We start from the raw sequence: 21,690 nt of genomic DNA, 5'->3' as shown, positions 1-21,690 counted from the left end.
TGTTCTTTCCAAATGCAAAATATATTCATTCTATAACAATATCAGAAATCTTTCAACAATTTCAGTAGCAATACCAATACAATACGAAGTCAGGAACAGTACAAAATCTCATCAAAGCCAGCTACAGGCATGGTCTATCCTAAGGCAAAATTCTCCTCTGACTCTAGACCTGTAAAACTCAGAACAGGTTATCTTCTGCTAACATACAAAGAAGGGACAGTCATAGGATACATATTCCCATTTACATAGGGAGGAATTAGGAAGAACACAGAGGTCAAAAGACCCAAGCAGTTTTGAAAGCCTGGAGGGCAAACTCCATTGTATTTCAGTGTCTGAGAGTCATTTATCTCTTTTCCAAGGGCCTCTGCAGTGGCCTAGCTGTGTCCAAATGGGAGACACTGGGGAGTCCACCTTTTTCTTGGCTTCACCCTCTGCAAAATCGTGGCCACACCCAGGCTCTCGGCCATCTCTGGGGCACAAGCTCAACCCCTCCAGAATGATGGGATGGCAACCAGGCTCTCCCCAATCCCCAAGGAATGTGTTCCACCCTCTCCAAGGCCTGAGGCCACACAACTCTTCCAACTGCTATAAGGTGGAAGGCTCATCTCTGCCTCTGGGGCAAACTCACTCTCTCCAAGTGTTTGGGTGGTTTTGCTCTCCTGGTCTGAGGTTTCCTGACTGCAGACCTTAGCTTCCATGGTTCTGCCTCTGAAGTTATTTTTCCATCAATTTGTCCCTTTTCTCTCCCTTTTAGACCAGACTGTCAGTGGTTCCATTTACACAGATCCCACAGCCCTCTTGTTGGTTGTGTATGCAGTACACTGGGGTCATGCCCATCAGTCAAAAGGACTTGTCATAGATCCTTCCTGGATAAACTCCATCTCCAGTTTGGCTTTTTCTGACATGACTGAGTGCTTCTACATTTGGTTAAATCCTCATATGGGGCACGATTCTCATAGTCTCCCTTTCTGGACACCCAGAATTTTCCAGACCATCAATTTCTGGTTTTCTTTATACCCAAGAGTTCAGCTCTCAGCTTATCACTTTCCTGTCTCCTTTCACTATAAGCTGCAAGGAGAAACAAGGCAACACTTTCCACATTTAACTGTGGAAATCTTCACAGTTAAGTATCTTGGATTATCAGCTCTAAATTCTAATTTCCATCCAATAGCAGTACCAAATTTTGCAAGATTTTATGCCACTTTAAAACAAAGGTCACCATCTTTCCAATTTGAAATAACACATGTCTCATTTCTGTCTAAGACCTTGTCAAAGGTATCCCTAGAGACCACATTTCTACCAATAATCTCTTCAAAGCATTCTAGGCCTTCTCTATCAAGCTCTTTATTACTCCTCCAGAATGTTCCCCTTATCCGTTGAAAAAGCTGTTCCAACATGTTTGCTATTTGCAAACCACAGCACCACCCCACTTCCCTAGTACCGAAATCTGTTCTAGTTTGCAAGCTGCTGAAATGCAGTATACAAGAACTGGAATGGCTTTTTAAAAGGGTACTTTATTAGTTACAAGTTTACAGTTCTAAGGCTATTGAAATGTCCAAATTAAGGCAACAACAACAGGTTACCTTCACTCAAGAAAAACTGATGAAATTCAGGATTTCTCTCTCAGCTGAGAGGGCACATGGAGATATCTACTAGGTTTCTCTCCAAGCTTCCTATTTCATGAAGCTCCTCAAGGGACATTTTCCTTCTTCATCCCCAAAGGTCTCTGTGTGGACTTTGTTGGTTCTGGTTGCTCTAAAGCATTTTCCAAAATGGTTCCCTCTTAAAGGGCTCCAGAAAAAACCCTACCTTGAATAGGAGACACATCTCCACGGAAATCATCTAATCAAAAGTTACCACCAACAATTGGGTGGGTTGTATCTCCATGGAAACAATAAAAATGATTCCACCCAGCAATATGGAATGGGGGTTAAAGGGATGACATTCCTGGGGTACATGACAGATTCAAACCAGTGTATCATGTGACAGAGAAAGCCTGGACATGATTGGCCTTTCTTGAATGAAGGTAATCTCTTCTTGGTGCCTTAATTTGGACATTTCCAAGGTCTTAGAATTATAACTTGTACTTTTATAAATCCCCTTTCTTAAAGCTAATTCATTTCTGAAGCATTGCATCCCAGCAGCTTTAGCAAATTGAAAGACCTGGCCTCAGAGCTTTAAAAGACAGGCTGGTTATTTTGATAGGAGCTAATGCAGCTGGTAAATTTAAGTTGAGGCCAATACTAGTTACGATTCTGAAAATCCTAGGGTTTTAAAAATAATGTTAAATCTATTTTATCTATGCTGTGTAAATGCATCAACAAAGTCTGGATGAGAGTGCATGTTTATAACATGGCTTACTAAATATTTAAAGCCCATGATTGGGAATTCTTGCTCAGAAAAAAGATTCCTTTTCAAATATTACTGCTTTTTGACAGTGTGTCTGGTCACCCAGGAGGTCTGATGGAAATGTATGGTGAGATGAATGTTGTTTGCATGCTGCTAGCACAGTAGCTATTCTGCAGCCTGTGGATCAAGGAATCATTTCAAATTTTAAGTCTTCTTATTAAAAAAATACATTTAGTAAGGCTATAGCTGCTATAGATGGTGATTTCTCTGATGGACTTGGGCAAAGTAAATTGAACGCTTTCTGGAAGAGGGTCCCCATTCTAGATGCCATTAAGGCCATTCATGATTCATGGGAAACTCCAAATATTAACATTAACAGGAGTTTGGAAGAAGTCAAGGAGTTGATTCCAACTCTCATGGATGACTTTGAGACATTCAAGACTTCAGTGGACCAGGTAACAGCAGATGTGGTGGAAGTAGCAACAGAACTAGATTTAGTTGTGGAGCCTGAAAATGAAACTGAATTGCTGCCTTTGTATGGCAAAATTTGAATGCATGAAGAGTTGCCTTTTATGAAAGAGAAAAGAAAATGGTTTCTTGAGATGGCATCTACTTCTGGTGAAGATGCTGTGAACATTGTTGAAATGACAACAAAGGATATAGAACTTACATCAACTTCCTAAAGCAGCAGTAAGGTTTGAGCAGATGAACTCAAGTTTGGAAAGAAGTTCTACTGTGATTAAAATGCTATCAATTGCATCACATGCTACAGAGAAATCTGTCTGAAAGGAAGACTCAATTTATGTGATGAACATCATTCTTATTTTATTTTAAAAAACTGCTGCCACCCCAGTCTTCAGCCACCACCCTGCTCAGTCAGCAATGGTCAGCACTGAGGCAGGACCACCTACCACAGAAAGATGACACTGCACTGAAGTGATGTCATCAGATGATGACTAGCACTTTTTAGCAATAAAGTAATTTTAATTAAGATATGTGCATTTTTAAGGCACAATGCTATTGCACACTTAGGTTACAGTGTAGCACAAATGTAACTTTCATATGTCCTGGGAAATCCAAACGTTCATGTGACTCATTTTATTCCAATAGTTGCTTTATTGCAGTGGTCTGAACAAAATCCAAAATATCTGCAAGGTATGCCTGTACAGTATGAGTGCATGTGTATAGTATATACACATAATATGTATGTGGATCAGATGATTAGAAGGTGATATATTAAAGCATTAGCAGTTGATATAATAGCAATGAAATTAGTACATTTACAAGTTCATTTTATTTTTTAAAAAACAAAATATTTTGCTCATGTAAGGATAAAATTTAATAAATACATGACTTGGAATTAATAACTCAATAACAGTCTTCTGCATAAAATACAATTTAAATCATCTAGAGCTTTTCCTTCAGATAAGATCAGTGTTTCTTAATTTCAGTTCTATTCTGTTTCAGGTGCTTCAAATCAATTTGATCCTTAAAAGCTATTATGTAGCAATTTTTAAAAAAATCACAGTAGGACATGGCCAAATGTTTACATTAAAATTAAAGGAGAGATACAAGTCAAAACATGTACAGGTGAAAGCAATTATCACTGTATAAAACCATATTTTCAACTGGAAGAATAGAACAAGAATTTTTAAAAGTGAACAACTTTATTAATTAGGGGGATGTAAATATCTTACAAAAGGTTGCTTTGATTTAATTAATACTTTGTAAGGCTTTTTAATGCATGAAAGGAAGCTAAAGTCCCACAACTTTGCCTCCTGCCTTTCACTGTTGTTACACAGTCACACTTTCTGCCCACTCACGGTGGGTCATAGGGCTCCTTAACCTTTATGTGCACTTTGGAGAAAGGCTGGTCCTCCCGTTCCCCATGGCAATTCTCCTCCACCAGTTTTCCTAAGTTAGAAAAAGAAAATTATAAACATCTGGGATGCATAAAATCTCCTGTCTCTGCAAAAAGGAAAAAAAAAACTTTATTATTTTTCCAATCAGGAAAATTTTCTTCTTGTCTGGTCAGCTGCCCTTGTCCAGTTTTTTGTCATATCGGAGCTTGGGGCCAGTGGCCAATGGCCTTTCAGAGACCTGACTGCCTTACAGTGGCCTGTGGTCAGTTTCCAGCAGGTGCAGACCTTCCCCACACGTCAGACATCAGGAGGAATCCACACCCCCCAAAACACTTGCACAGACACTCACATAAAAGGACCATTTGTGAATATCTTTGTTCCTGACCTTACTTGGACAATATCTGCTTAAATATAATTTCTTGTAAGATCTGACTGTTATTTATGCCATGCTATTTTGTTGAGTTACCTTTTTATATGAAAAGAGCAGTGGGTAGGAAAGTGCTTAGCAGAACGTGCCCACACAGAACTGCAGCTGTGTCATTGCAGGGCCTCCTAACTTTCTGCCAGAGTCACTTTTCCTAAAGACAGCATGTGTCCCCTGACCCTCCTCCCCAGACTCCATGTCCCTCCCACTTTGCTCTCCCTTGCCTTCTTTACAAGAAAATTTAAATTCTGGATTATTATAGATCCAGAACAGAACTCAGAAATCACATTGTATTGTGTATTTTTTCCCTTAGAAATAAACAGAAAAAATGATTTGCTTCTATATGCTAACTCTGTAACATAGGAAATGGCCATAATAAGGCTACTTGCAGTGGTTTTGGTAGAGGCTTCATCATTTGGAAGATTGAACTTATACACACGCACATGTCTAAGAAATAATTTTAAAATATTCTAACAAGGGTTACTGAAATGTTACTTTGCATGCACATAGTACACCTAAGTAAGATTTAAGGTGACTGGAGAAGCAACTCATATAGTGTAGAAAAGACAACATAATAGTGGGATTTGAGAACTTGCTGAGATTTTGTTACTTACAAGTTGCTGCCCTGGGTAATTAAACTTCTCTAGTCTTTTGTTTTCCCTCATGAAATGGAACTGAACTATTACGCCAAAGATCTTTTTATTTTAATTGCATGTTCATGTACACTCTGCTCAATTCATTATTGAGGTTATAATATCAACTTGGGAACTGACTAATATGGGAAAAGGAGGCAATACAAAATAAGCCTTTTGGAAACCTTTGGACTCAAGGCTAGTCTCCCTGCTGGGACATCATATCCAGAGACAAGCTCCATTATGTAGGTATGTTCTAAATATATTTAGCCTAATACAATTCTCTGAATTTAGTTTTTGACTATCTCCTGCCCCCAAACAGCCATGCTGCTAGAGAAATAAAGCAAATACAAGTGTTAGCTTGACGGCTCCTGCGTGTCATCTGTGGACTGTGAAGACTGTGAACATTTCCATCGTTCCTGAGCTAACTGATCCACAGCTCCTGGGGCACGACAGCAGCAGGCAAAAGGCAGCTCTATCAGTATTTTGCATCCCACCCAGGATGTGGTTTGGGTAGCTGCAAGCAGCAGGTGCATAATTGAGTGGAATGGATCCGCCATTCTCAATAAACATTTCCGTGGGTTTTTTTTAATGCCTCCATTAAGCAGTGATGATACATGTGCACTGGCAAAGGGTGACAGTGTATTTTTATAGAATGGCCTGTTTCATTCCAAAAACTGACTGTTCCTGTCCCCAAGTACTGGTTTGCTGGGAACAGCATCCACATACAGTCAAAAAGAAAGAAAAAAAAGAGCTCCAAAAAGGTGGAACAGGTTGGAAAAAGAAAGGCTTGGCAGGGTTACTTTGTCATTTACCAGCTCAGGTGGGTCGGCACCTGGTCTATTACGGGTTTTACTTTGACCCAGGAGAGCACTGTGAGGACCCAGTGGATATTTGTCATCGTTTCCCCGGTACCACGGAGCAAGAGAATCAGGTGAGGGCGTCAGGAACAGTGCATGGACAGCCACCAAGGTGAAGCCTCTCCCAAAATGCCGTCTTTGGCGTCATGTAAACTTTTGTATTTGGTCTTCATATCAAAAGCAGAGATAGAAACAGTTTCCGCCTTCCACCCGGTGTCCATGATAAAGAAGGGGCTCTGCTCAGTGAAGTGGGGTGCACCGCTCAGCCACACAGCCCAAAGCCCCGTGGCCCACCAAGTGTGAGACCCCTGGTCGTGTCCAGCACTCATGACCATGTAGGAGAGGTCGAGTGTGCTGTTCCTACCTGGGTTTCTCCCCGCGGGGTGGACACAGGTGCCCTGCAGCCCGCCCGCCCCGACAGGCCGGACCCCAAACCTCGGCGCCCTGAATGCCAGGGTCCCAGGCCAGCGCCCAGGACCGCCAGCTCGGTGAACCTCTGCCCTGCAGCTGGGCTGCCCCGCCCCGCCCCGCCCCTCCCCGCCACAACCCCCTGCCCCTGCCGGTCTCACCCTCGCCCCTCCTGTGCCCCCTTCTTCCTCTCTGTCCCGCCAGGACCTCCCCTTCCTGCTGGTGTCAGAATGGCTGCAGCCGCCCGGCCTCTCGTTGGGGAGATGTCCTCCCAGGCTGTGGTGGCGACAGGACTGTCAGCCCATTCTCTGCAAATTGTTTGTGAGCTGCTTCCTTTCTTTTATTTTTGAGAAGAACCGTTGTACTTGGAAACAGCACTCCTTAGAAAGTGATGAAGCGGCCGTCGGGGAACTTACTTTGCATATAAAATTTTGTCTTGTTTGGGAGAAGGCGGTGGTTGAGAAAAACCTGGCGTCTCTTTCTGGTCCCCAGACAAATACCAGAGAACCCCTTGTTAGGTCTCATTTTCAACCCTTTGGGATCGCGCTTTCTTCCCATTAACAAAGTCACACCAGGTGTGCAGAAACAAAAAAGGAAAGAAAAGAGAAGAAAAATCTACTTTTAATTCCTGTGTCTTTTCAAGCGTCAGACGTGCTTCTCACACCCACCTGGCTGGATGGACACTAACCACCAACCAATGGCCATGAAGCCCGCCGGCGCGGCCTGCCCTGCGTGCTGGAAGGAGTGACCGATGACGGGCACTCTCGGCCCTGCCTGCCGGGTGTCCGAAGTCAGCCAGCGCGTCTTCCCATTCCGTTTCGCCAGAGGCCGGAGCTTGTGCCCTGCTCCCCCACAGGAGATAAAAAGGGGGCAGCACCCTGCAAAGCAGAGCCAGAATGAAGGGCTTCCTCCACACCAGCGCCTGAGCATGGGAGCCTCTGCTCCATGAGTGGGGAAACGCGAAGGTCCCCAGGGGCTCGTGCCCCTTCCGCCTCTCCCACCTCCCTTTTATGGTCTGCGAGCTTTGTCTCTGCTTGATAACAAGACAGCTTTAAAAAGTGATTGTTAACTATCCAGATTTTAATGTCATTCTGCTATGGAAATCTCTGATTTAGCCACTCCTTGTCAAAAATAATTAGTGCCTCATTAAAATGTTCCTTTTAAATGTTTTAAACTGCCTGGTTGCTTAAGTATAATAACAATAAACTATAATATGTGATAAAATAATGATCTTAGTAAACTTTCAGAAAAAAAGCATTTAGTCATGAACTACTTTATACTTATAGTTTAAAACTTTGAAAAATCATTCACTAAAATAATTTCTTAAAAGGGGGACAGAAATTAATAACCACTAAATATCCAAATGCATACATCCTTTCTTCATATATGGTATCATGTTTCATTTTGCTTTTGAAGTTAAACTTAGCCACAATATTTTTGTGCTATATCATTACTATTTTAGTGAGTAAATATTATTCCATTTAGATCAGTCACCAAATTTAATGAGTGATTTCCTTGCTATTGGACACTTAGGCATTTACCAAGTTTTCTCTATAATGAGTAAGGCAAGAGAGTATTTTACACATACATAAAATGTTCACTTATTTAAATTATTTCCCTTGATGTCTAAAATGAGTGCTATTAGCAAATCAACTGTTAAGAATATCTTTTCTGGTTTAGGCTATATGTTCCTACACTGATATCTAAAATTCTAATTTATGGAAATACTAGACATGTATATACATCATTGTCACTTCGATTTCACAGCATCAATTATCACGTTTATGTGGTTTGGAACTACATTTACTGAATAACAAGTGACAATCTTAATCTGTACCAAATATGAAAATATACCATGAGGCCATCATTAATAGAGCAATGTGGTACTAGCATATGAAGAAACAGATTAGTAAAACAGAAGTCTAGAAATAGACCAAAATAAATAATAGATTTAATATCTGATCCAGAAGTTACCTAACATCATAGGGAAAAAGATTGCTTATTCAATAAGGAAGATATCATGGAAGGTTTATTTTATAAATTCAGATATGGAAAAATTTTTAAATATGATATAAAAGCACAAAAACATAAAGTATTAGTAAATTTAAATACAAAATGTATGCATGGTAGAAACCATTATAAGTAAAATGAAAAGATAGATACAAACTGTGTGGTTAATTGTTACAAATCATATCACAGATATATGTAAAAATTTAATTTCCCCATGCATAGCTAACCCTTTCAATTTCATGTCAAATGAACTAACATTCCAATTAAAAGTGAGAAATGGATATAAAACAACAGTTCACCAAAAAATGGATACAATTGTTTGGAACATTTGAAAATGCTCAATCTCATTAATAATAGAAATGCACATTTAAACAACTCAGAAATACTTTATTAAGTTGGTGAAGATCAGAATATTTTATTAACACTACTTGAGGGAGATACTGTTAGGAAAGTGCACTCATATTTTGCTGATGGATATGTAATTTGGTGATCTCTAGAAAGTTTCAATTTAAGAATATGAATCAAAACTAAAACCCAGATTGCCTTTGACCCAGAAATTGCATTTTTGGAATACACAGTCACAAAGATGTGTTTATAATATTATTTATTACACAATTGTAAGAGCTAGTGACTGGAAAAATTTAAATGTCTACTAATAGAGTACTAGCTAGTTATATAGATTACATCACACCCATAAATGGAATAACATGTAACTATAAAAGATAAAGAAACTACTTTTGGATTATGATGTAGAAAGAGTTCCTTCATATATTATGTAAAAATCTCAAAATGCAGAAGAATGTGTGCAGTATGCTACCATTTTAGTAGAAATATATGTCTGCACATCTGTACACTCTTGTACATGTATGAAATATTTTTCATTGGCAGGGAGCATGAAAGAAGAAATATCTTTCAATCTATATGCTTACATATTTTTAAAGTGTTGAACCATGCATACCTATCATACTTTAACATGTTCAATCCATAAAATGAGCTTTTGCTATTTTAACCACTTTTAGAGTGAGAGCTCCGTTTCCTGCACATGCATCTCACAGAGTTGGAAGATACAACAACAGAGGTGGAAAGACAAAGTACAGGTCTACCAAATCTATCCCAAATTATTTTAATTCAAATACTATTAATAACACAAGTAAAAATGAAAAAGTGAACAAAAGCTAAACATGTAGGACTTGGGGACAAGTGTCTTAAACTGGGAATGTCCCTGGGAAATGGGTCAGAGGGCAGCCCACCCATAAACTGGGCTGGGGAGGCTCGGACGGCGTAAGGAGCTTCTCTCTGCAGAATTGAAGGGTTAAAGCCTTTCGTGGGCGTGGGCACTGACGGGAGATGAGATGGAGCGCAGCAGAAACCCCTCCGACACCCACGAGAACAGGGGCTGAGCTGCCAGGTCTCTGCGGAGACGCGGGGGGCCACACGCCACACAAAGTCTGCGTGGGGGCAGCGGGGGCGCGGTAGCCGAGACTGCACGGGGCCGGGCGCAGGGTTACAGGTGGGCCCTGCCCCACACCTGCCAAGCGCGGCCGGGTCCCACGTGGGTTCGGGCTCAGGACGGGGAGACATGCCCAGACCCAAGCACAGTAAGCAGACCTGCAGTGGTCCTTAGGTGCCTAGGGCTCCACGCAGAAGGAAGAATTGGCACCCAACTGAAAATAATAGAACAGGCTGAAAGAATTTAAAAGGAGCATATTTCTGATGCACAGAGACCAGAACGAGTAAAATCTCTTATGGCAGGCCTTCAGGACAAATCAAGCACAACCCTGCCAATTAAAAACATTGACAGTTCTTCATTGTGGGAACATGTATCCAGACGCCTTGCCTGCTGTAAGGAAGGGGTGACCCCAACATGAATTTCTAAAGGATGGTTTAGAAATGGAAATGTGTTTACAAATTTGAAAATTTCTCTGGCTCTATCACCTGCCGTCAGAAACTGGCTTCTCCTCTCACACAACACCAGGGCACAGGCAGAGGGAACTGATGGCATCTTGAACATTTCCTATATATGGACCTTGATTGATTTGGAGTGGAAGCTTTTTTTGGCATTATTTAATTGTGAAACATAACATATATACAAAAAACCAATATATTTCTAGCTACATTTTAACAAGCAGTTATAGAACAGATTTTAAAGTTTTGGTAGGGTTACAATTCCATGCTTTTTGCTTTTTCTTCTTCCTGCTCCAAGACACTGTGGAAACCAACAAGAATATCAATATAATGATTCAGCAGTCAGACTCATTTGTTAAATCCTGTCTTCTCTGTTATACTCCCCCTTCTCTTTAAATAACATTTATATAAAACAGCAATAAATTTCAAAGCACAACAAAACAATTAGTTGTAAAACAGATTTCAGAGTTTGATATGGGTTAAAATTCCATAATTTCAGGTTTTTACTTCTAACTGCTGTAAGATACTGGAGGCTAAAAGAAATGTCAATATAATGATTCACCAATCATACTCATTTGTTAAACCCTACCTTCTTTGCATAACTCCACCATCACTTTTGGTCTTTCTCCCACTCTTTAGGGGTATTTGGGCTATGCCTATTCTAACTTTTTCATGTTGGAAGGGGCTGTTGATTATAGGATAAGGGGATGGAACCAGTTGATGTTCTGGAAAGGCTGGTCCCTCTGCATTTTAGGACTTATGTGGTCCAGGGACCCACCTGGAGGTTGTAGGTTTCTGGAAATTTACCTTAATGCATGGAAACTTTGTAGAATCTTATACAATGCCCTAGGTGTTCTTTAGGATTGGCTGGAATGGCTTGGGTTGGGGTTTGGCAATTTATGATAGGTAGCAATGTCTAACTGAAGCTTGCATAAGAATGACCTCCAGAGTAGCCTCTCAACTCTATTTGAAATCTCTAAGCCACTGGTACCTTATTTGTTATGCTTCTTTTCCCCCTTTAGTTCAGGATGGCATTGTTAATCCCATGATTCCAGGGCCAGGCTTTTCCCTGGGGGTCATCTCCCATGCTGCCAGGAAGATTTTCACCCCTGGATTCATGTCCCACATTGGGGGAAAGTCCGTGTGTCTATTTTTGTGCCAGTACCATGCTGCTTTGACCACGTGGCTTTATAATAAGTTTTAAAACAGGGGTGTTAATCCTCCCACTTCACTCTTCTTTAGGACGCTTTTAGCTATTTGAAGTCTCTTTCCCTTCCAGATGAATTTGGTGACTAGCTTTTCCAATTCTTCAAAGTAGGATGAAGGTTTGGTTGGTACTGCATTTAATCTGTAGATCAATGGGTAGAATTAACATCTTAACTACATTTAACTTTCCTTTCCATGAGCATGGAATGTCTTTCCATCTATTTCAATATTCATTGATTTCTTTTAACAATGTCATATATTTCTCTGTGTACAAGTCCTTTACACCCCTAGTTAAGCTCATTCCTTGATACTTGATTCTTTTAGTTGTTATTTTGAATGGATTTTTTTCCTTCATCGACTCTTGGGTAGGTCATTGGTTGTGTATAGAAACATTGCTGGTTTTTGTACACTAATTTTATAACCTGCCACCTTGCTGAATTTGTTTATTAGTTCAAATAACTTTGTTGCAGATTTCTCAGGACTTTCCAAGTATAGTATCATGACATCTACAAATAATGAAAACTTACTTCTTCCTTTCCAGTTTGGATGAATTTTACTTCTTTTTCCTACCTGATTGTTCTTCCTAGACCTTCTAGTACAATGTTGAATAATAGTGGTGACAGAGGGAATCCTTGTCTTATTCCCAATCTTAGCACGAAAGCTTTCAATCTCTCATCATTGAGTATGATGCTGTCTATGGGTTTTTCATATACACCTTTTATCATGTTGAGGAAGTTACCTTTGATTTCCTACTTATTTATCAGAAAAGGCTGTTGAATTTTGTCTAATGCTTCTTCAGCATCAACCAAGATGATTATATGATTTTTCCTTTTGGATTTTGATAGGGCTCTCTAGCCAAGAAATCTCTAACTGCTTCTTTTCTCCTCCTTGGGCTGGTGGCATGTCCTTCTTCATTGCCCATGGTGGGTGGGGACTGCTGTGGTTCTATTGCATTAGATAGAAATTATGGCATACATATCTCTTCCCCTCTGTAAATTCACCAAGTTTCAACATCTCATTGATCTTTGAATTTCCAGTTTGCAACACCAGATTTGGCAAAAAGATGACTCTCCAGAAATGTTTGTTGAGTGAAGGAAGGATGTATCTGCATTCTGCTTCTTAGCTCCAGCATGAAGAGTATGGCTGGGCAGTAGTTAATCACTTTTTTCTTTACTAATTAAAAAAATTAACAAAACTTTTAGAAATCATTCCATTCTACATGTACAATCAGTAATTCTCAATATCATCACATAGTTGCATATTCATCATTTCTTAGTACATTTGCATCGATTTAGAAAAAGAAATAAAAAGACAACAGAATAAGAATTAAAACGATAATAGAGAGAGAAAAAAAAACCTATACCTCACATGCAGCTTCATTCAATGTTTTAACATAATTGCATTACAATTAGGTAGTATTGTGCTGTCCATTTCTGAATTTTTATATCCAGTCCTGTTGCACAGTCTGTATCCCTTCAGCTCCAATTACCCCTTCTCTTTTTTTTTTAATTAACGGAAAAAAAGAAATTAACCCAACATTTAGAAATCATACCATTCTACATATGCAATCAGTAATTCTTAACATCATCACATAGATGCATGATCATCGTTTCTTAATACCTTTGCATCGGTTTAGAAGAACTAGCAACACAACCGAAAAAGATATAGAATGTTAATATAGAAAAAAAAATAAAAGTAATAATAGTAAAAACAAAACAAAACAAAACAAAAACCTATAGCTCAGATGCAGCTTCATTCAGTGTTTTAACATGATTACTTTACCATTAGGTATTATTGTGTTGTCCATTTTTGAGTTTTTGTATCTAGTCCTGTTGCACAGTCTGTATCCCTTCAGCTCCAATTACCCATTATCTTACCCTGTTTCTACCTCCTGCTGGACTCTGTTACCAATGACATATTCCAAATTTATTCTCGAATGTCCGTTCACATCAGTAGGACCATACAGTATTTGTCCTTTAGTTTTTGGCTAGACTCACTCAGCATAATGTTCTCTAGGTCCATCCATGTTATTACATGCTTCATAAGTTTATCCTGTCTTAAAGCTGCATAATATTCCATCTTATGTATATACCACAGTTTGTTTAGCCACTCTTCTGTTGATGGAGATTTTGGCTGTTTCCATCTCTTTGCAATTGTAAATAACGCTGCTATAAACACTGGTGTGCAAATGTCCGTTTGTGTCTTTGCCCTTAAGTCCTTTGAGTAGATTCCCAGCAATGGTATTGCTGGGTCATATGGCAATTCTATATTCAGCTTTTTGAGGAACCGCCAAACTGCCTTGCACCATTTGACATTCCCACCAACAGTGGATAAGTGTGCCTCTTTCTCCGCATCCTCTCCAGCACTTGTCATTTTCTGTCTTGTTGATAATTCTGGTGGGTGTGAGATGATATCTCATTGTGGTTTTGATTTGCATTTCTCTAATGGCCAGGGACATTGAGCATCTCTTCATGTGCCTTTTGGCCATTTGTATTTCCTCTTCTGAGAGGTGTCTGTTCAAGTCTTTTTCCCATTTTATAATTGGGTTGGCTGTCTTTTTGTTGTTGAGTTGAACAATCTCTTTATAAATTCTGAATACTAGACCTTTATCTGATATGTCATTTCCAAATATTGTCTTCCATTGTGTAGGCTGTCTTTCTACTTTCTTGATGAAGTTCTTTGATGCACAAAAGTGTTTAATTTTGAGGAGCTCCCATTTATTTATTTCCTTCTTCAGTGTTCTTGCTTTAGGTTTAAGGTCCATAAAACCGCCTCCAGTTGTAAGATTCATAAGATATCTCCCAACATTTTCTTCTAACTGTTTTATGGTCTTAGACCTAATGTTTAGATCTTTGATCCATTTTGAGTTAACTTTTGTATAGGGTGTGAGACATGGGTCTTCTTTCACTCTTTTGCATATGGATATCCAGTTCTCTAGGCACCATTTATTGAAGAGACTGTTCTGTCCCAGGTGAGTTGGCTTGACTGCCTTATCAAAGATCAAATGTCCATAGATGAGAGGGTCTATATCTGAGCACTCTATTCGATTCCATTGGTCGATATATCTATCTTTATGCCAATACCATGCTGTTTTGACCACTGTGGCTTCATAATATGCCTTAAACTTAGGCAGCGCGAGACCTCCAGCTTCGTTTTTTTTCCTCAAGATGTTTTTAGCAATTCGGGGCACCCTGCCCTTCCAGATAAATTTGCTTATTGGTTTTTCTATTTCTGAAAAATAAGTTGTTGGGATTTTGATTGGTATTGCATTGAATCTGTAAATCAATTTAGGTAGGATTGACATCTTAACTATATTTAGTCTTCCAATCCATGAACACGGTATGCCCTTCCATCTATTTAGGTCTTCTGTGATTTCTTTTAACAGTTTTTTGTAGTTTTCTTTATATAGGCTTTTTGTCTCTTTAGTTAAATTTATTCCTAGGTATTTTATTCTTTTAGTTGCAATTGTAAATGGGATTCGTTTCTTGATTTCCCCCTCAGCTTGTTCATTACTAGTGTATAGAAATGCTACAGATTTTTGAATGTTGATCTTGTAACCTGCTACTTTGCTGTACTCATTTATTAGCTCTAGTAGTTTTGTTGTGGATTTTTCCGGGTTTTCGACGTATAGTATCATATTGTCTGCAAACAGTGATAGTTTTACTTCTTCCTTTCCAATTTTGATGCCTTGTATTTCTTTTTCTTGTTTAATTGCTCTGGCTAGAACCTCCAACACAATGTTGAATAATAGTGGTGATAGTGGACATCCTTGTCTTGTTCCTGATCTTAGGGGGAAAGTTTTCAATTTTTCCCCATTGAGGATGAAATTAGCTGTGGGTTTTTCATATATTCCCTTTATCATTTTAAGGAAGTTCCCTTGTATTCCTATCTTTTGAAGTGTTTTCAACAGGAAAGGATGTTGAATCTTGTCAAATGCCTTCTCTGCATCAATTGAGATGATCATGTGATTTTTCTGCTTTGATTTGTTGATATGGTGTATTACGTTAATTGATTTTCTTATGTTGAACCATCCTTGCATACCTGGGATGAATCCTACTTGGTCATGATGTATAATTATTTTAATGTGTTGTTGGATACGATTTGCTAGAATTTTATTGAGGATTTTTGCATCTATATTCATTAGAGAGATTGGTCTGTAGTTTTCTTTTTTTGTAATATCTTTGCCTGGTTTTGGTATGAGGGTGATGTTGGCTTCATATAATGAATTAGGTAGTTTTCCCTCTACTTCGATTTTTTTGAAGAGTTTGAGGAGAGTTGGTACTAATTCTTTCTGGAATGTTTGGTAGAATTCACATGTGAAGCCGTCTGGTCCTGGACTTTTCTTTTTAGGAAGCTTTTGAATGACTAATTCAATTTCTTTACTTGTGATTGGTTTGTTTAGGTCATCTATTTCTTCTTGAGTCAAAGTTGGTTGTTCATGTCTTTCCAGGAACCCGTCCATTTCATCTAAATTGTTGTATTTATTAGCATAAAGTTGTTCATAGTATCCTGTTATTACCTCCTTTATTTCTGTGAGGTCAGTAGTTATGTCTCCTCTTCCATTTCTGATCTTATTTATTTGCATCCTCTCTCTTCTTTTTGTCAATCTTGCTAAGGGCCCATCAATCTTATTGATTTTCTCATAGAACCAACTTCTGGTCTTATTGATTTTCTCTATTGTTTTCATGTTTTCAATTTCATTTATTTCTGCTCTGATCTTTGTTATTTCTTTCCTTTTGCTTGCTTTGGGATTAGTTTGCTGTTCTTTCTCCAGTTTTTCCAAGTGAACAGTTAATTCCTGCATTTTTGCCTTTTCTTCTTTTCTGATATAGGCATTTAGGGCAATAAATTTCCCTCTTAGCACTGCCTTTGCTGCATCCCATAAGTTTTGATATGTTGTGTTTTCATTTTCATTCACCTCGAGGTATTTACTAATTTCTCTTGCAATTTCTTCTTTGACCCACTCATTGTTTAAGAGTGTGTTGTTGAGCCTCCACGTATTTGTGAATTTTCTGGCACTCTGCCTATTGTTGATTTCCAACTTCATTCCTTTATGATCCGAGAAAGTGTTGTGTATGATTTCAGTGTTTTTAAATTTGTTAAGACTTGCTTTGTGACCCAGCATATGGTCTATTTTTGAGAATGATTCATGAGCACTTGAGAAAAAGGTGTATTCTGCTGTTGTGGGATGTAATGTCCTATAAATATCTGTTAAGTCTAGCTCATTTATAGTAATATTCAGATTCTCTATTTCTTTATTGATCCTCTGTCTAGATGTTCTGTCCATTGATGATAGTGGGGAATTGAAGTCTCCAACTCTTATGGTATTTGTGTCTAGTTCCCTTTTCAGTGTTTGCTGTGTATTCCTCACGTATTTTGGGGCATTCTGGTTCGGTGCATAAATATTTATGATTGTTATGTCTTCTTGTTTAATTGTTCCTTTTATTAGTATATAGTGTCCCTCTTTGTCTCTTTTAACTGTTTTACATTTGAAGTCTAACTTGTTGGATATTAGTATAGCCACTCCTGCTATTTTCTGGTTGTTATTTGCATGAAATATCTTTTCCCAACCTTTCACTTTCAACCTATGTTTATCTTTGGGTCTAAGATGTGTTTCCTGTAGACAGCATATAGAAGGATACTGTTTTTTAATCCATTCTGCCATTCTATGTCTTTTGATTGGGGAATTCAGTCCATTAACATTTAGTGTTATTACTGTTTGGATAATATTTTCCTCTACCATTTTGCCTTTTGTATTATATATATCATATCTGACTTTCCTTCTTTCTACACTCTTCTCCATACCTCTCTCTTCTGTCTTTTTGTTTCTGACTCTAGTGCTCCCTTTAGTATTTCTTGCAGAGCTGGTCTCTTGGTCACAAATTCTCTCAGTGACTTTTTGTCTGAGAATGTTTTAATTTCTCCCTCATCTTTGAAGGACAATTTTGCTAGATATAGGAGTTTTGGTTGGCAGTTTTTCTCTTTTAGTAATTTAAATATATCATCCCACTGTCTTCTAGCCTCCATGGTTTCTGCTGAGAAATCTACACATAGTCTTATTGGGTTTCCCTTGTACGTGATGGATTGTTTTTCTCTTGCTGCTTTCAAGATCCTCTCTTTCTCTTTGACCTCTGACATTCTAACTAGTAAGTGTCTTGGAGAACGCCTATTTGGGTCTATTCTCTTTGGGGAGCGCTGCACTTCTTGGATCTGCAATTTTAGGTCTTTCATAAGAGTTGGGAAATTTTCAGTGATAATTTCTTCCATTAGTTTTTCTCCTCCTTTTCCCTTCTCTACTCCTTCTGGGACACCCACAACACGTATATTTGTGCGCTTCATATTGTCCTTGAGTTCCCTGATACCCTGTTCAAATTTTTCCATTCTTTTCCCGATAGTTTCTGTTTGTTTTTGGAATTCAGATCCTCCATCCTCCAAATCACTAATTCTATCTTCTGTCTCTTTGAATCTATCATTGTAAGTATCCATTGTTTTTTCCATCTTTTCTACTTTGTCCTTCACTTCCATAAGTTCTGTGATTTGTTTTTTCAGTTTTTCTATTTCTTCTTTATGTTCAGCCCATGTCTTCTTTATGTCCTCCCTCAATTTATCGATTTCGTTTTTGAAGAGGTTTTCCATTTCTGTTCGTATATTCAGCATTAGTTGTCTCAGCTCCTGTATCTCATTTGAACTATTGGTTTGTTCCTTTGACTGGGCCATATTTTCAATTTTTTGAGTGTGATCCATTATCTTCTGCTGGCGTCTGCGCATTTAGACAGATTTCTCTGGGTGTTGGATCCAAAAGTTTGGAAGATTTTTCTGTGAAATCTCTGGGTTCTGTTTTTCTTATCCTGCCCAGTAGGTGGCGCTCGTGGCACACGTTTGTCTGCGGGTCCCACCAGTAAAAGGTGCTGTGGGTCATTTAGCTTTGGAAAACTCTCACCGTCCGGGAGGTTCGCTAGCCGAAGCGGCTTGGAAGAGTGCCAGCCGGCCCGGGGTCCAAACGTGGGGAGGGTCGCTGGCCGCCGCAGCCCGGGAAAGTGCCCGTCCAAATTTCCTAGTTGGCCCGGGGTGCCAAGCGTGGCGGGAGGGCGCCAGCCGCAGCGGCCCGCCCGGGCGAGTGCACCGTTCCTGGGGAGTCACGGGTTTGGAAGGGCCCCCCCGTCACCATTCTCCGAGGCCTGGGGATTTCCGATTCAATTCTCTCAGTTGGCCCGGGGGGCCGCGCGTGGTGTGGGTGCCAGCCGCCGCGGTTTGAGGGGACCACCTGTCCAATTCTCCCAGCCGGCCTGGGAAGGGGGAAGGGAGTGACTCTGGCCGCTTGCCGCCCCGCCCGGTGAAGCCCATGCCCCTCGGCGATCTCACCAGAGTGGGTTCTCTCAGCCAGCCAGCCATTCCAGGATAGGGTACGCTGTCTTTTTTTATCTCTGTCGTGGTTTTGGGAGCTGTTCTGTATCGTTTCTACTCCCCTAGTATCTGTTCTGGAGGAGAAACTAAAATCCGCGTGTCTTACTAAGCCGCTATCTTCTCCGGAAGTCTAGTTAATCACTTTAAGCCACTTCAGCAGCAGGATTTGGAATGCCTACATGAAAGGGTTGCTGAGTAAACCTTTGTTTTCACACAATAACATTCCTTATGTAACATATTAAGTAAGAGAGATTTCTCCTGAATTACAAGAAAGTTTTTCTGTGCCTCTCCCTTGACTTTTCAAATGTATAGTCTTCAAAAAAGATCTTTTGGTACATTCTCATAATAAGATTTATTTTAATGAAACAATTGACACTCATTGTAGCCTTTGTTGTTTTCCATCTGGTTTATTGTTTATTCCACATCCAGTTTCTATGACATTTCTTCTCAGTAGGGTCAGATTTTCTTATCTGTATCCCCTTCTTCTCTTCTCCTTGGTAACTAATACTAGGTCAGCATTGCTGAATTCAGAGGGCCCTTCTGCCTTCAAAGACCTATAATAAATCTCACTGACTAACAACTGCTGCTTCCCTCAAGATTCTCTGCAGCTTGCAACATCTGCTACCCCCAACTTTGGAGCTTCTCTTAACAACCATATATTTAACCAAAACTCTTCAACTAGCATGAGCTATGGCATCACTAATGGCATATGCATTCTTTATGAAAACTGAACTTCCACTCCTTGCACTGATTTTCTTTTCAGAATTTTTCTTGTTTCATTCTTTGCACTCCCCTTTAGAAGTTCAATCACAGTTCTATTCAATCACTTGAGGTTTCTATTGAAAAAAAGAAATTTTCTTTTATATTTGGGACAATCTTTCTTTTTCTGACAGTCATAGTTTCTCAGTGTAATTTTGTCCTCCTCACATATTCCTGGATAGCTTCCTGAACTGTTTTGTTTTAGCCACATTCACATGAATCAACTCTTTCCAATCCTTCAACACACAAATACTGCCTTGCCCTGTTCCTTGAAAGCTGTTTGTAGAGATTCTGGGTTAAGCCACAGGTCCTTTAAAGGGCAGTGGCTCTTGGATGCGCTCTCTTACCTCCCTTTCCTCCCACTGGAAATGTTCTTTAATGCAGAGGGTTCACTCGGGACCACCAGTGGCATTTTGCCATGGACAGCAATGACTCCTGCTACCACCCTGAGCCGATGCCCCAAGCCCAGCAAGTGGCCAGCTCCCTGCCCCTTGAACTGTGGGTGGACCCGGCTCTGGCCCAGTACCCCCTGGGCACTGCTCCCTGCCTCCTCCCCCCTGGTTAAGGGTCTGCTCACCCACTGGTGGCCTCAAGTGCCATCTTCAGGGTTGGGTCCCTTTGGATCTCTCCTCGGCTCCACCCCATGGGTGGCAGTTATTCTTGGTCACTGTGTCTGGTCCAGCAGCTGCACCCCATGCCATGCGACATCTGCACCTGGCTGCGGCAGGGCCTGAGTGCAGCTTCTCAGTGAAAGCACCCAGAAGGATTAGGAGAGTGGCCTTCAGCAGAGCTGTCCTGCATTGGGTCCCCAGACCCCTTAGCAGGCAGCTTTAGTGACTAGTCTGTGGGTAAGCCATGGGCATGTATTGGAGTGAAGAGCAGATGCCGGCTCAAGGGGGTGACCAAAGACCTGGGTCCAGGTGGAGATTATCCATGAGGCCTGTGCTGAGCCCAAGATCTAGAGTCCTGGTGCATAAGAGTGTCTAAGACATGCTGAAGCCACCTCTAGTGAGTGCAGTAGGGGTCAGCAGCCTGGCCAGTGGGTCAACCGCCTGTCAAGGGGGTCATCAGTGTGGCCAGTGGGGACAGCACATGGCCAGTGGGTGGCAGGAGCTCTGACAGCATCAACAGTGCCTCCTGCCCCCTGACCCCCACTCTCCCCACCTCCACCCCTGTTCCTGGGCACAGTCTCCCAGCTTTGCCTTTCTGGACCCACCTCTGTCCCGGCCTCCTCAGGCCCTCTGTAAGCCCATAAACTTAGGTAAACTCCTCTGCTGCCCTGCTTTTATCTCCTCTGGTTTAGAGCATGCCATTGTTTTGAAGTCTGCTGGTTGAACGTGAAAAGGTGAGATTTATTTTTCGCCGCAGCTCCCATGGGCAGCTCATGCGAGGTGCAGTCGAGTCTGAGCATCTGATGAAGGAACAATCAGATGCGTAACTTTTCTCCTGGCCCATTTCTTACCTCCTAGTATTCTTAACACCATCTAGAACTTTAAATTACTGTGTTATTTTATGTGTCATCTTCTTTTCCAGAATAAATGTTGACAACATTTATTTAGCTCCACTTCATTGCTCAGGGCCCAGAGTCAGATGGCAGTCTCATTCTTGAGCTCTGGAGTTGGCTTCATCTCCTTGTTGAATTGTCTCATGAAACAAGATCATCACGTGAGGAGCCCGAGAAGCTCCGTGGGCCTTCCTCACTGGGGCAGCTCTGTCTTCCCCTTGGGAGCCAGCCAGACCGTGGAAGGCACTGCCCATGCCCTGGCTGCTCCTTCTGCCTCAGGCACTCTGGAAAGCATTGTGCTATTTTGTTTCTAAAATTATCACTGCATCGAAGAAGTCTAAGGCAGCCTGGCTTATGTGACTGTACA

Source organism: Tamandua tetradactyla, chromosome 11 (assembly GCF_023851605.1).
Source record: "Tamandua tetradactyla isolate mTamTet1 chromosome 11, mTamTet1.pri, whole genome shotgun sequence".
NCBI classification, from domain to species: Eukaryota; Metazoa; Chordata; class Mammalia; order Pilosa; family Myrmecophagidae; genus Tamandua; species Tamandua tetradactyla.
Note: the sequence above shows the minus strand (reverse complement) of the source record.